Source organism: Danio rerio, chromosome 8 (assembly GCF_052040795.2).
Source record: "Danio rerio strain M-AB ecotype USA chromosome 8, GRCz13ab, whole genome shotgun sequence".
In the NCBI taxonomy this organism is placed as follows: Eukaryota; Metazoa; Chordata; class Actinopteri; order Cypriniformes; family Danionidae; genus Danio; species Danio rerio.
The window spans coordinates 41,563,387-41,578,271 of record NC_141028.1 but is presented as its reverse complement, the minus strand read 5'-3'; the positions used below and the strand labels follow the sequence as shown (position 1 = coordinate 41,578,271).

Sequence of the window (14,885 nt, the reverse complement as noted above, 5' to 3'; positions counted from 1 at the left end):
ATAGAAGGAAAATCAAAAAAATTTTTGAAAAAAAAATGAGTAAATTGATGTTTTATAATGAAACTGATGGCTTATATACTGTAGCATGGTAAGCTACTTCCAAACATTCTAGTTTCACTATCAACAGTATATTTATTTTAAGCATTTGCAATGATGCAATTTGCAAATATTGTTTGCTAGATTACATCACATTTCCATGATCTGAAAAGGTCAGCTGAGCCGCTAGGTATGTGCTGATCTGCGGCTAGCTGTAACTGATTAAGCATACATAGTATTAGACTATAGGCTACTTTACATTAGCAAATGGATTAGCTTCAAAGTTGCTTACATAACAGAGCCTAGCTTACATATCCTGCTTCTAGTTTTCTAGTAGCTTAAAACCTGTGATTGTTATAATAAACTTACATTTAATGAGGGATAGAAGGTACTGTATATCAGAGCTTGAAAAAGGCTTGAGAAAGTGAAAGTTATATTATTAATTAGTCACCCTCGTGTAATTTCAGCCCCTTGAGACCTTCATTCTTCGAATACATTTTAGGTGAAATCTGAGAGTTCCTTCATCCAAGGTTTCTGACAGAAAGGTACCAAAAAATATTCTTTAAAAAGTCCATGTGTATTCAGAGATGCAATCGGAATATTATCAAGCTGTGAGAATCTTTTTTGTGCAGACATTAAACAAAATGACAACTTTATTCTACAAGTTAATATTTTCAGTGTTCGTATAATGGGCGTTTTACAATTAGCTCTGAATTGTAACATTAATGAGGCAACACAGAACAGGGGTGCATTTTAGAAAACCATCAAAAAGGTTGCAAGTTCTGACATTACAAATCAGCAATATGGCATTTCCCGAATCTCTCATTTTCAACTACTTCTCTAGAGCACAGTTCTTGCTTGTGTTCTATTCAGAGTTATTCTGCCTATACCCTATTCCTTTTAAACCATGTAACATCCACTTTGTATTATTGAAAAAAATGGTTAAAGTTATCTCTCTCACGTGTCTTTTGATTTTAAAGTATTTTTTAATGATCATCAGATTGACAATTTTGCTTCTGTTGTAGTATACTTCAAAATCATTTATGCCATTTTGAACGGAGCCGTAGCTCATGACAAAAGCTGTAGATGACCTATGCTTTACAAACGGAAATCTTCAAAGCTTGTGAAAACAAAAATTATAGGATTTCTAAATCTAAATGTAATTATGGCAACAAATAAATAGGCTAAAAGTAGTTTTTTCAGTGTTATTTAACAATATAACTCATTGGCCATGAGAGATTAGCGTGTTAGCTATTCTAACACCCGATTCACAAGGGGCTTTAGCGTCAACGCTTGACAGAGAGCGTGTCTGAAGTTGGGACTGACGCGATCATCATAGCAGCATCAGGCAATAGAAACTAGTCAGCAGTCAGCTACTGACTGAGCGGGTGTATTTGCATACAGCGATCTGATTGGCTGACGCTTCCATCGGTGCTTGAAAAGTTGAGAAAGTCCCAGCTCACCCATTCAAAGTGAATGGGAAGTGTTGACGCTGATGCCCTGCGTAAATGAAACATAAGTGGTTTTATTCTCAGAATAGAAAGTGGAATATTCTCTATAATGTTTGTAAAAAAAAATATAGGACCAATATGTGCAGTATACATTAAAGGTGCAGTATGTGATTGAGAAACATTTTTTGTTGTGCTGGTTAAAAGTCTCTTCACATTCCAATAGTAATGATTAAAATAAATGAACTAAATGTATTTGTATGTATTTTTATATTCTGGGTGAGGTGTAAGACAAAAAAATGGTCATCCAATTAAAATTTGTCGGGTTAACAGTTTAAGTAGCCCAAAATATGTCAACAAATGTAGATTTGTACATCTGTGCAGCCGTTTACACAGACTCTCTGTTTGTGCGTGCACATGCACTACGTTCACCTGCACATGAGAGAGAGAGAGAGAGCAGTAAAAACATATGATGAATCAAAACTTTGTAAAATTCTAATTAAATATTGGACTTATTTTTGCACACTGGAGGAAGGATGACACCATGGCTGAAGGATTTCTGTTAGACAGGTAATGTTATGTTTCAAAACTATTTTAGTCACGCAAGGCTTATGTAGATTTAGTTGTTTTATGAATAGCCTATCTGCACAGAAGTGTTGTTCAGCCACTGAAATCTTCCGGCGAAAGATTCATGTGACTATTTTCAGTTTCAGAAGGGACCTTTTACAGCATCCATAATGTAGATTTTTATTTAGTTTAACAACAAAACAAGTAAATTGTGCTGACTTGCTTTACTGAGGTGAAGTTGGTTTTATACTAACTGAAAACGTGCTAGATATAATACAGTTTTTTTTAGTTCAGAATTGTAGTATTATAAAATACTAAAAAGGTTTCAAACTGGCGAATGACATGATCTATTGAGGTGTCTACTGTCATCTTTATTTGCATGTTCATGATTTCAGGAGGCGTGGCTTTGGACACTTTTCTCAAAGATATTATGCTAACGCATAGCAATTAGACAGAACCAGCAGCAAATTTAATTTGAAAAATGAATCCATGTTTTAACCAAAACTAATATTGAATAAAAAAAATGTATACGTGTGCATGTAAAACAATATAATTTGTACTAAATTTTTATACACTATTTGAAACTCTGCCCCGTTTAGAGCATCATTGTGTATAATTTACATTGTAACTAATGTGGTTTGAAAAATAGATCAGCGATAGAGCAACTACGGTTTTGGGAAACAATCAGCACTACATCAATTAAGTACTAGGTAGTTCAACCACAAGTTAAGTTGTTATTTTGGTAAACACATCCCTGGTCAATAGTAAAGAAAAGTAATTTATTAACAAAAACCATAACTAGCAAAATACATATCACTGCACATAGTGTGCGCAATATACTGACACTGAGGAGAAGAAACTGTTGAGTTATTTATGTTTTACATGCGCACAAAAGTATTCCCATAGCTTCATAACGTTTCAATTGAACTACTGAAGGAATATGGTTAGTTTGGAATGTGTTTTTGGTATCTTTCTGTACTTTCCATGAGTTTGGAACCTAGCTATCTATGGATCAAGTGGGGGGTGTTAAATTTCACCTATAATATCTTAACTTGTGATCCATAGACAAACAAAGGTCTCAGGGATTTGAACAGATATGAGGATGGTAGTAATAATGATATAATTCCTATATTTGGGTGAACTAACATTTTAATAGTGTATTAAAACTCATAAATATTTGCTTTTTTTTTAACTTAAAAAGTTGTCCGCAGGTTATTTTAGCCCTTCAATGCAGCATGATTTCAGAGAAAAAGCAGTCTGGCATCTGCTGCCTACATTCAATGACAAACCTGTAGTGCTGTTTTATTCTGGGAATGCTGCTCTAACATCTGCTCATAAAATTGTCTTCTTGCATCTGACATCTTCCTTTTCCCAATTCCTCCCACTCCTCCCACCCACTCTCACACACAAATGTAGGAGTGAGGGAGGCAGGGTTGCTTAGTGACAGTTGCCGTGAGACCACCGTGGGAGGTGAGGCAGTCATTAGAAAGAGTGTTGCTATAGATACCGAGTACTAATACAGCAACCGTGGGTGTTGCTGGATAAGTTGAAGGTTGTAAGATTGTAAGACTTTGCATGTTGCATCGGATGAGTAAGATTAGAAACGAGCTGCTCAAATAAACATAATTAACGAACACAGCCTTCCAAAACACACTGTGCCATGTTCTACAGTGTGTAAAATTTGCAGAAACAATATTGAAAAGGATGTTCCACCAAAAATGAAAATGCTGTTACAGTTTGCTCATCATTTGCTGTATTGAGACTTTCATGCAATACAAAATATGTATATAGACCATTTTGAGGGATGTAAACAAAAACAATGGTCCCAATGCAATTGAAGAGTTCAGATGCAAAACCCTCTAAATCCATCAGACCTCTTTTCTTGTAAATGAGCATTTTTATCAGGCACCTCTGGTTAGGTTCAGAGGTTTCATTTGATAGACAATGAAAAGGTTATTAGCTAGTAAATAAAATAAGTTTTTTCAAAAATGTCACTTTACACAATTCTTTGGTTTTAAACAAGATAAATTTTCTTTCAAGATAAATTTTCATCAAAACCAGCTAAATCCACTTCTGCTTTTCACACACACACATTCAGCACATAAATCTTTCTTATTTATTTATTTTTAGATATTTTTGATAAGTTTGAAGGTCAATCTATTTTTCCCCAATTTTTTTTATCACCATAGTCATTAAATGTATGTAAAATGTATCTAAAACTTTTTCCTCGCTTTTCAAATTAAAGTTTTTGGATATTTCTTCAAATCACTGAATCCAGGTTTTCCAATCACTTACATGTAGAAACAGCTGTATAAAATCAAGCACCTAGGCATGCAGACTGCTTCTATAAACTTTTATGAAAGAATCAGTCACTCTCAGGAGCTCAGTGAATTCAAGCGTGGTACCACAGTGCATAGAAATTGCTAATTTTCGGAAACAATAGCAACAGAGTTGCTTTTTCAAACAAACTTTTCACATTTTCATCATTTGGTTTTGTTGTAGTTTAGTTTTGAGTGAAAATATTAAACACTGTAAATACTTTTCATGAAGTGGGGTGTGAGTTAAAGTTGTCGAAAAACAAGCATCCTGGCCATATAAACCGCACCAAAATATGCCAATGTCAAATATGTCACAGGACTGTCATCATTTAGCACAGTATAGGCCCTAATACATGTCTACTAAGACTGAAGTAAAAACTGTTATTCAAAGGTTCCTTAAATTTAAAATATTTGTTTTTTAGATGTTAGTTTCAGTCTGTTAGTTTTAAGGAAATCTATTGGGCTCCAAAACAGTGTCAAAATTTGCACTTAGAAGATATAAAACAAAAATTAACATGTCTAGCTTGCAGTTTGTCACTTCCGCCTAAATCAATCAACAATTAACCAATCAAATACTCTCTAGCATCTGACTTGTCCTGCCCTTTTTAAGACGGTTTTCATTTAATGCGCTTGAGCTCAACTGCTCTCACTAGCAGGGCTTTGATAAAATGAAACGCTATTGGGTGTTTTTTTAAAAGGGGAGGAGCTACTCAATGTCCTACCCTCTCTACATTTTTCAGTTAAGATTACTTCAAACATCAAATAAAAAAATGCACATTTCAAAGCACTTATCGGAAAAAAAACAGTGGTCCATGACAATTAGCTCTAGGGCTCAAACTTCTTTTATGCAAATATTTTCTGCAAATACTTTTGTTAGATTTGTGGGGACAGTGTTTTTTTTTTTTTTTTTACTTTTACCTTTTACTTTACTGATTTCTCATGTTAGTTTCTCTTTGTTTGCTGCATTCATGTCCTACGGCAAAAACATAATATGATCAGAGTTATTCAGCATAAAACAATTTCATGTACAGATTTCTCTATGTGAATTAAATCACTGATAACAATGTTGTATTGATTTTGTAGTTTTATCTACAATATTATAGATTGTAGATGTAGATATATTATGAGATTGTACATGTTTGCTTCATTCAGGCTTTGAAAACATCAGATTTAAAAGCATTTGAGTAAGATCTTTAGCTAAAAATAAAAATTCTGTAATAATTTCCACTTGTTTTAGCCCTGTTTGAATTTCGTTATTTTATTGAACACAAAGGCAAATATACTGAGGAATGCAGGGAAAACAGCCATTGATTTCTATAGTGTGTTGATGTCAATGGCTGCTTTTTTCAGCATTCTGCAGAATATGTGTGTTCTTTAAAGAAACCAAATTTTAGAATAATTTTAGTGTAAATAAATAGTTAGGAAATGTTAATTTCTTGTGTGAACTGTGCCTTTAAGTTGATGCTGGAGTGGCAGTAGTATAAAAAAAATTATAAAAGAGAAATCATTCACACCTTAAGATCATGTGGGTTAATTTAGGGTCTTGTGTCTGCTCTGTACTGTATTATAATGTATTATATTATATTGTTGTTCATTAGAATGAAAACTGCAATTATAGTCTAAATTTGGTTTTTAATTATTATATTTTCTGATGAAATTGGCTCAGTGGAAGTAACAGCATTTTACCATTGAGTAATCTATCCACTATTAATACTTTTTGTGTGGACGATTTAGTTGTTATTGTAATAAAAAGGATAATTTGTCTAGTTACCAGGATGGTACTGTACTCTTATGCTGAGTTTAGACTGAACACTTTTCAAAGTAATCGTGTCACAGATGTTTTCACACTGCATGACTATCTGGGGTAGTTTTGTGTCGGTGCTGTGTTTACACTGTAGGATGGATCGGTGACAGAGGGTTTCACACTGCATGACTTTATAATAGGAAGAATCGCAGACAACGTTGTCTCGGTCCGCAAACTCTTGTCTCACAACGCACACCAAAAGAGACATGGAAAAAACTACATAGATCTTTTGTTATTAACTGCATAATGAGAAAGAAGCCTTTAGTGGGGTAGAAAATGTACTTATTTTGTTCACCTGGCTTTTGAAGGTAATTATCAATTTCTCTCAAACATTTTCCATTTTTGACCCGGTTTTGTATTGCAAAGACACTAGTGCTGCCGCCAATTTTCCGTCAGATTTTCCTTCATTTCTTGGGTCAAAGTAAACAGTAAATAAGTGCTTTTAACACCTCCCCCTACCTCCCGCTGGCCTGCAGATACTAGCAGATACTAGCAGATGCTGCTCTTTCATTGGCTGTTGGGGATCACCAATATTATTTTCAAAAACACATTTCAAATGGCATGATTTGAATTGCTGACAGGTCCGGATATTAAGCATGCCAAATATCTCGTGGGTGTCGGCGACTCATTTGCGATTCTCTCAGATCATGTCTTTGTTCACACTGTTTGATTATTACTCGTGAACGAGCCCCAATTTGCCTGTGATTTTGTACATTTGTCAGCGATTTCTCAAAACCTGTCTGCGAATCAAAATCAGGGCTAAAATCCTGCAGTCTGAACTTGGCACTATTAAAATACATTAGACTCTTATTTAACAAAAAGTCTCTTATTAAACATTACTTCATTTATTTAAAGTGGTTTCTACACAGCAAAATCCCCAGTCTTCAATTAAAACCAAATAGTGTGTCTACATTATAGAGTAAAGCTGCGGTCATACTAAAGTTTAAATATGGAAAATTATTATTAAACAATATGATAACATTAAAAAAAGCAAGCGATTGGTCCATATTTAAAATTTCTCTACAGAGAGGTCATGTTTTCTTCGGTTGGTCTCACGCAGTCAAGTTATACGATTTCGCTGGTTAGAGTTTACAGGCTTGAACTTTGCAATGCAGCAAACTGTAAAACTTGTCACATGAGCTTGCGTTTCCGGTAAGACACATTTGCGTGTGTATGAATGGAAGTCTATGGTGAGATAAGATCAGCTTCACAGAGGCAGTATTAAAGCTAAGATAAATAATTGATTAATTATATGCTGATTGATGTGGGGTTGATTTGACTTTACTGATAATAATAATATATTACAGTTCTACAGCACATGCCCCAACTGTGTGAATGTTTGTTTTTTTCAAAAGACACAGATCTTCTGAAAACTTTCAACAAGACGTCAAGAATAAGCATATGAATCTCAACATTGGTGACATGCTTCATATGGCTGCGTATGAATGTTTTTTTGTTATTCTCCCAGCATGCACTGAAGCATGCCACCATCATATGCCATCCTCTTTCTAGTCTAAACTATTTAACTAATTACTCAAAAAATATTTTGCAAAAAAAAAAAAAAAATGCATTATTAAGATTATTATGAGTATAGCACATTACATGCTTTTGTTACTTGTTTACACATTGCTATAGAAGAGAGAAGATTATCTTATCTTGCTTTCACTTTAGGAGAAGTAGTTCTGTGTATTACTGTAAATGTGCAGGAATGTTGTAGTGACCTGTAGAGCAGGTTACATCAGACACATAATATGTCCAATTAAACTTTTCTAAGAAGTAAATGTTCGGTATGTTTTGCTCTGTAAATACATTCACACACCCAATCTGAGAGGCCACAAGAGGTTCACTTAAGCCGAATGTGTAAATGCCAAGTAGCATTTATTTGAAGACAGCACAAGTAAAGCCTTCAAACCAAACATTTAACAAAAAGAATGTTACTAAAATGTGTTTGTACAAGTTTTGATTGTGAAATTTCAGTGAAAAAGTTTCTTGCTGTTTTGTTTGATAATTAAGTGGCAGTTTTTGGACCACTAGAGTTGTGGAAATAGCATTAAAACAAACAAAGCAACCTCTAAATATAAAGAAAATACACCAGAAACATGTGCGTCTGTTTACAAACAAACAAAAGAAAAAGTTGCTCTGGGCACATTTTATTGCACATTTCAGATGACAAATCCACTAGAGGGTGCTGTGAACATTTTTACTATTCTCCATTATGTTATATAAGGGATGTTTTGTGGTACAGATACGCATCATCCTTGTAAACATCCACTAGAAGGTGAGGCTTTTGTACAGGTCACCTAACGATCCACTGACTTAAAACCTTCCGTAAACCCAACCAATAGTGTTTTAATAAACAAACTTAATAGAAAAGTGCACTGTGTCCATGTAGTTTTAATTTTATATTTCTTTTTGGGCACCATGCCAAAACCCCTGAACTCAATCCCCAGTGCACTGCATAATAAGTACAGAGCCACTAAACAAAGTGAACTAATGAGCGAACTCACTATGATGTAAAATTTGTTAATATGGAGATAGATATGTGAAGCAAACTAATTTCATTCGATAATCTTCATTACATCATTAAAGTGTTTTGTGGTATTTATTTGATGTAGTACAAATACATACATGAAAATAATATTTTATTTTAGTTTATATTTATTTTATTTTTTATGTCAGTGTAAATATCATTAGTGTGAAAAAGAATAAAAGTTGTTAGCATCATACCACCCCATAATGTTCATTTTACATAGAACCTGCAGTCAAACATACAACCTTGAAGAAAGTTTTTTCAAAAAAATTAAGGCTGAAGCATGTATTATCAGTGTGCCTGTGTTAATGATTGACATTCATGCTCATAATGAGCTGTAAATGCTCTATAATAGGGCGTAATAAGGCTTAGATCTTCATTCATTGTCTTCTCACACCTTGACCAAATTAGTCTGATCGCCATGACAGATTATTTTCTAATGGTGGGAGATCTTTACAGGACTAATTCATCCAAACAAAACTCTGAGCCACTGTAATTAACATCACGTTAAACATCAGAAACATTTCAATAATGTGCTCTGTTGACAACTACAGTTTAAAAGATTGATGTCACACAACCTACATGCAAATTTTTAGAGCTGTATATTTTTGCCAACCTTTTTTGCTAAGAAGTCTATGATTGTTAAACATGCAGCATTTATTTAAAAGAAAAAAAAATCTTCAACACTGTAAAAAAAACTCAACTCAGGCCTATTACGGATACGTACCCAGGACTGCAATTCTGGGGACAGCGAAATTTCTAGCAGGAAGTACATCTGCTTGTAGTTTTTGTTCTTGCAAATCCACAAAATGGCGATGTGTACGCTGTTCAATGATCTAAAATTATTCTCGTGCATCCTCATCTTGCATAAATCCATCAGAGGCAGCAGTATACACTTCAACCGACTAGGCCAGCTTGCTGTCGACTGACTGACTGACCCACCTACCCCTTGTTGTTAAACCCAACCAATAGTGTTTTCAAAAGCAATCTAGAAAAAGAAACGCAGTCCCAGACGTGTGATTTCACTATGTGTTCAGCCTGTTGTTTATTTATTTATTTATTTATTTATTTTTTGCTTTTGTTTATCTTGGTTTTTGGAACTGTTTTTCAACAGACTCAAACCTCATCTTTGTGGATAACTCGGCTTCGTTTATTGGTGTTGGCGGTGAGCTACTGGGCAAACTGGTGACACTGTAAAAAGCCGACCATATGGAGGTAAACGGTCAGCTAGTAGCGCAAAAAGGAACAGAAGCCGCCAGTGGTGTCATACCACCCCTTAGCATTCACTTTAAAGAGGAAATGCTGCCAGATGTACCTCTGGCTACATAATTCACGATCTCCAGCAAGGGTATTATAGTTAATGACAACGAACGAAAAGCACGGGTAAACCGAGGAATTAAAAAAGAGGATCTGGTGAAAAATGTAAATTTATTTCATAACAGACAATCTTAATGGAATTTAAATAAATGAATCATGGTTCATTTGGGTTAAAAAAAAAAAAAACTTTACTGTAAGACATTTTTCAGATCAAGGTGATGTTTAAACTGACTAAAATTAGTGTTGCTGACTACATAATGTTGAGTCCTAACATCCGCGTTAAAGATCTGAACTTCCCATCACCAGGCCCGGATTAATAATTCAGAGACCCCTGGGCACAATGTCTTGTAGGCCCCCTATAGCTGCACCCCATAGTTGAATTAAAAAATAATATTTATATAATTTTTGTTAAATGCAATTAATCCTACTGTATTGCCCACATTTTTTAAATAAATGATATACAGTACATATAGTTCTACAAAGATTTAACTTATTTTTAAAGCATTTATAGCACACTTTGAAAAAAAAAAATACTAGGAAAAAATACTAATACAACTAGGGGAAATTAATGGATTTTAATATACATGTTTAAGTTAACTGAAACAGTACTAAAATGAATTTTTAAGGCTATTTTTAATGTATAACCTCTACCTACTTATAATGCACATGATTTAGATAACTCCTCTCCAATCCAGTTCTGTGAATCTGGGTCCTCCATAATGCACACACTTATTAATGATTCCTACTTGTCTTCCTCGTGATGAAAAGTAGGCAAAATCTAAGTGCGGACGGGCCCCTGGGCCTGTGCCCATAATGCCCAATGGTTAACCCGGCCCTGCCCGTCACTACTGTGTGTCTAACCTCAGAAGCAGCCTTGCACACATATTGTACTTAGGGCTGCTATCTTGTAGGCTGCTGTATTTGAATTTGAGGATGGGTGGATGGTTGTGGTAGATGATAGTGTTCCCTGAATACATGTTTCAAAAAAATTTTTGTTATACAAAAAAGTTTTTGTTATACAATATTTATCCTGCTGATTTTTAAACTTGCACCTAACAAATATCATCATTTAGAAAAAAACAAAACTAATACTGAAACTAATAAAAACTAAACTAAAACATTTTAAAACATAGAAACTAACAAAAACTAGGAAATCTACCTCTAAAACTAATTAAAACTGACTGAATTTGAAAACAAAAAGTCAAAACAAAATAGAAACTAAAACTAATGAAAAATCCAAAACTATTATAACCTTGCTCTCCAGAAATGTAGACAGGGGTACGTATCCACAATCAGACTGTGTTGAAAATAATGTTAGAATTTACTATTCGCTGTTCTTTAGATTTCAGCATGCATTGCTCCAGTCTTCAGAAGTGACTGTAGTACATTATGCTGATTTGTTGTTCAAGAAACCTGTCTTATCATATAAACAACTGTGCTTGTAACATTTTTACAAATCTTTACTCTCACATTTGATTTATTTAATGCATAGCTGGTGAATAGAAAAATTCTCCACCCTCATGTCGGTCCAGTTCTTTGTGACCTTTGTTCGTCTTCAGAACACAAATTAAGTTATTTTCGATGAAACCTGAGAGTTTTCTCATCCTCCACAGACAGGATCTTTAATCAAAAACATTTGTCAAAACATTCCATCTGACTTCAGTGGTTCAACTGTAATCATACAAAGCTTCATTTGCTAAAAAACGGTAAAACTCTTTGTCTATATCTTCTCTTCTGCTTCAGGTAACTAGAGTGCATGTTTACTACAGGCAGTAGAACGTATTGCCTTTAAAGTCAGCAGCAAAACATGCAAGTGATGTTTTGGCTGTAGTAAACGCACACCCTGATCTGAAATGGAAGACAGGGGAACAAAGATGTTTTTACAGTTTCTTTTTTATCACAGAAAAGTGTTTATGCAGCTTCTTGTGATTACAGTTGAACCACTGAAATCACATGCATTGTTTTGACAATAGTTTTGGTTCTTTTTCGTGACTTTAAATGTCTTGTTGTTGTATATGGAGGGTGAGAGTGCACTCAGATTTAATCTGGAATACAGTTAAAGTCAGAATCCTTAGCCCCCCTTTGAATTTTTTTCTTTTTTTAATATTTTCCAAATTATGTTTAACAGAGCAAGGAAATTTTTACAGCATGTCTGATAATATTTTTTCTTCTGGAGAAAGTCTTATTTGTTTTATTTCAGCTAGAATAAAAACAGTTTTAATAAAAATAAAAAAAAAGTTAGGGACAAAATTTTTAGCCCCTTTAAGCTATATTTGTTTTTGATAGTCTACAGAACAAACCATCATTATACAATAACTTGCCAAATTACCATAATCTGCCTAGTTGACCTAATTAACTTAGTTAAGCCCTAAAATGTCACTTTAAGCTGTATAGAAATGTCTTAACTAGATTGAAAAATATCTTGTCAAAAATTATTTAGTCATCATGGCAAAGAAAAAATAAATAAGTTATTAGAAATGAGTTATTAAAACTATTATGTTTAGAAATGTGCTGAAAAAATCTCTCCGTTAAACAGAAATTGGGGGAAAAAATAAACAGGGGGGCTAATAATTCTGACTTCAACTATAGCTTCATTTGTGTTTCAAAGACGACCGAAAGTCAAAACAACATGAGATAATTTACATTTTTGGCTGAACTAATCCTTTGTCATTTACCATGAGTGTTGGGGGTAATATGAGTTACATTATAATATTACTTTTCAGTAACGAGTAAAGTAATGCATTACTTTTAATGATAAGTTATAATATTTGAGTAATTTGTTTCTAAAATGTAATGTGAGTTACTTTTTAATAATTAGTTTTTAAAAATAAATTGCTGAATTAAAATGAAAGTCGTTACAAAGAACCACGCAGTCAATGAGAGATTGTGTTCATTATTTTAAAAGCATCGAAGAAAAGGGGATTATTGTCTCAATGGACAGTGATTTTGCTTAAGACATATAGTTCAAACATAGCAAACACATTACGTTAAACTTTCATTGATCTGTATACGGCATGTACAGTTCTGGGGTAAGGAAGTTCACACAACATTATCCTAAAATACTATATTTTATTTCATATGTTTGTTAAACGTAAATGTAGGTGTAAGTTATATAGTGCATTGTTAATTGTAGAAATCCTCTATTAAAAAAAGTTCTGAAAGAGATCAGGCCTCAGTCAGGTAATAATAAGTAACACAAAGCCTCAAAAGTACCATAACGCATTATTTACTAAAAAAAAGTAACTAAGTAAAGCAACTAGTTACTTTTTTGAGGAGTAACTCAATAATACAATGCATTACTTACAAAAGTAACTTTCCCTAACTCTGTTCACTATACCATTTTATTTAGTCTGACATCAACTTTCTTTGTAGCTTTCCAGCTATTCATTATAAATAGTAAATAGTTCTATAAAAATGCACCTGGTCTGTTTTGTATTTATCTTTTTTAATTTTGTAAAACTGCATATGGTCAACGCTAAAGTAATTAAGCTAGAATACGAAATAAGGAGCTCTCGCATTTCATCTAAAATATCTGAAATTTGGGTAATTGATTAACAGCAGAATTTTATTTTTATTTTGGGAGAATTAACTCTTTAAAGTCTTAAAGCTATAGTTCACCCAGAAAATATAAATTGTGTCATTATTAACTCACTTTTCACTTTTTTCATCTGTTGAAAACAGAAGAAAATATTTTAAAGAACGCAGGAAACCTGCAACCATTACTTCTATAGTATTTTTTTCCTACAGTGGATGTCAGTGGTTACAGGTTTCCAGCTTTATTTTGAAACATCATCTTCTGTGTTCAAAAGATAAAAGAAACTTCAAATTTGGAACAAGTGAAGAGTGGGTAATTGTGAGTACATTTTCATTTTGATGTGAACTATCCTGTTAATTTAGCCTTTAACAAAAACTTTGCGAAAAACTAAGTCTACAAATGATAAAAATAATAATGATTCCACTTAAATAACAAAGATCACACGACTTGAAGCCTCTGCTGCAGTGTCTGAGTGTCCTTGAGAGACCCAATGATTGACCAGAGCTGCACAGAAAACACTTCTGACAGATTTTGAAATTTTCTCCAGGGAGTATGAAAGAAAAACTGAATGACATTCTTCAAGTCAACCAGAGGAAGGTCTAGAAAATAAAAATCCATATTTTTTCTATATATTTTTAATGTAAGCATAGCATCAAAAAAAAGTCCATAGCCTACAGTGTGTGAATTCTGAAAAGGTTTGAATGCATTCTGATGGCAATGCAGCTTAGGCGGAAGCAAAAGCAGTGTAATGAATGAAATATTCAAGCAAATCAGTCAGTTATTGAGGCAAACAGCTGTCAAGACCGGCTTAAAAAGAGGATCAATTTGAGTCAATTTTAAGTCCCAGATTTCACAGATTCTGTTGAGCCAGTATGTAATCAGTGCTATAGAGATATGCTAATCCAAGTTGTCCACGGGGTGAAAAGCTGTTTCAAACAGGCACACAAACACTGAGGGGGTAAACGTAGTGAAGTGTTTCAGCTGCCGTTCCAATGCTTTCATTACTGACTGACGCCAGACACATCACAGTATTATGAGGGTGTGTGTTTATTTTCTTTCCCACAGGCCAGGCCAGATGGAGAGTCTCAAAAATCAGGATTCTTTATTTGTCGAATACATAGTAAAGTACATGAAGTAAAGTGAGTATAATGATGTGAAGTAAAATAAGATGTTACTGTAATGTGGTGAAATGATTATCCTTCCAAAAAGGAAATTATTTAGGCAATATCTTGAATACAGCAGACAAAAATAGAATACAGTAGAGAGACATCTAAAGACATTTGTTATGCAAATCATACAGCATTAAAAAAAGAGACTGCATATACAAAAC

At 33.8% G+C, this 14,885-nt stretch overlaps 1 protein-coding gene and 1 long non-coding RNA gene across 18 annotated transcripts in view; one reads left to right on the top strand and one right to left on the bottom strand.

Moving 5' to 3' along the window:
- LOC141375883 (uncharacterized) overlaps positions 1-14,885 on the top strand; it is a 270,920-nt gene that overhangs the window by 44,795 nt on the left and 211,240 nt on the right. For 3 of the 17 annotated variants that reach the window (XR_015498269.1, XR_015498276.1, XR_015498278.1), the window contains exon 4: positions 14,621-14,694. The exons of the other annotated variants lie outside the window; for them this stretch is intronic. This is a non-coding gene — a long non-coding RNA (uncharacterized LOC141375883). The remainder of the gene's footprint in view (positions 1-14,620; positions 14,695-14,885) is intronic. 17 annotated transcript variants of the gene reach the window in all.
- Positions 1-14,885, bottom strand: part of iqsec2b (IQ motif and Sec7 domain ArfGEF 2b) — a 179,418-nt gene that overhangs the window by 39,101 nt on the left and 125,432 nt on the right.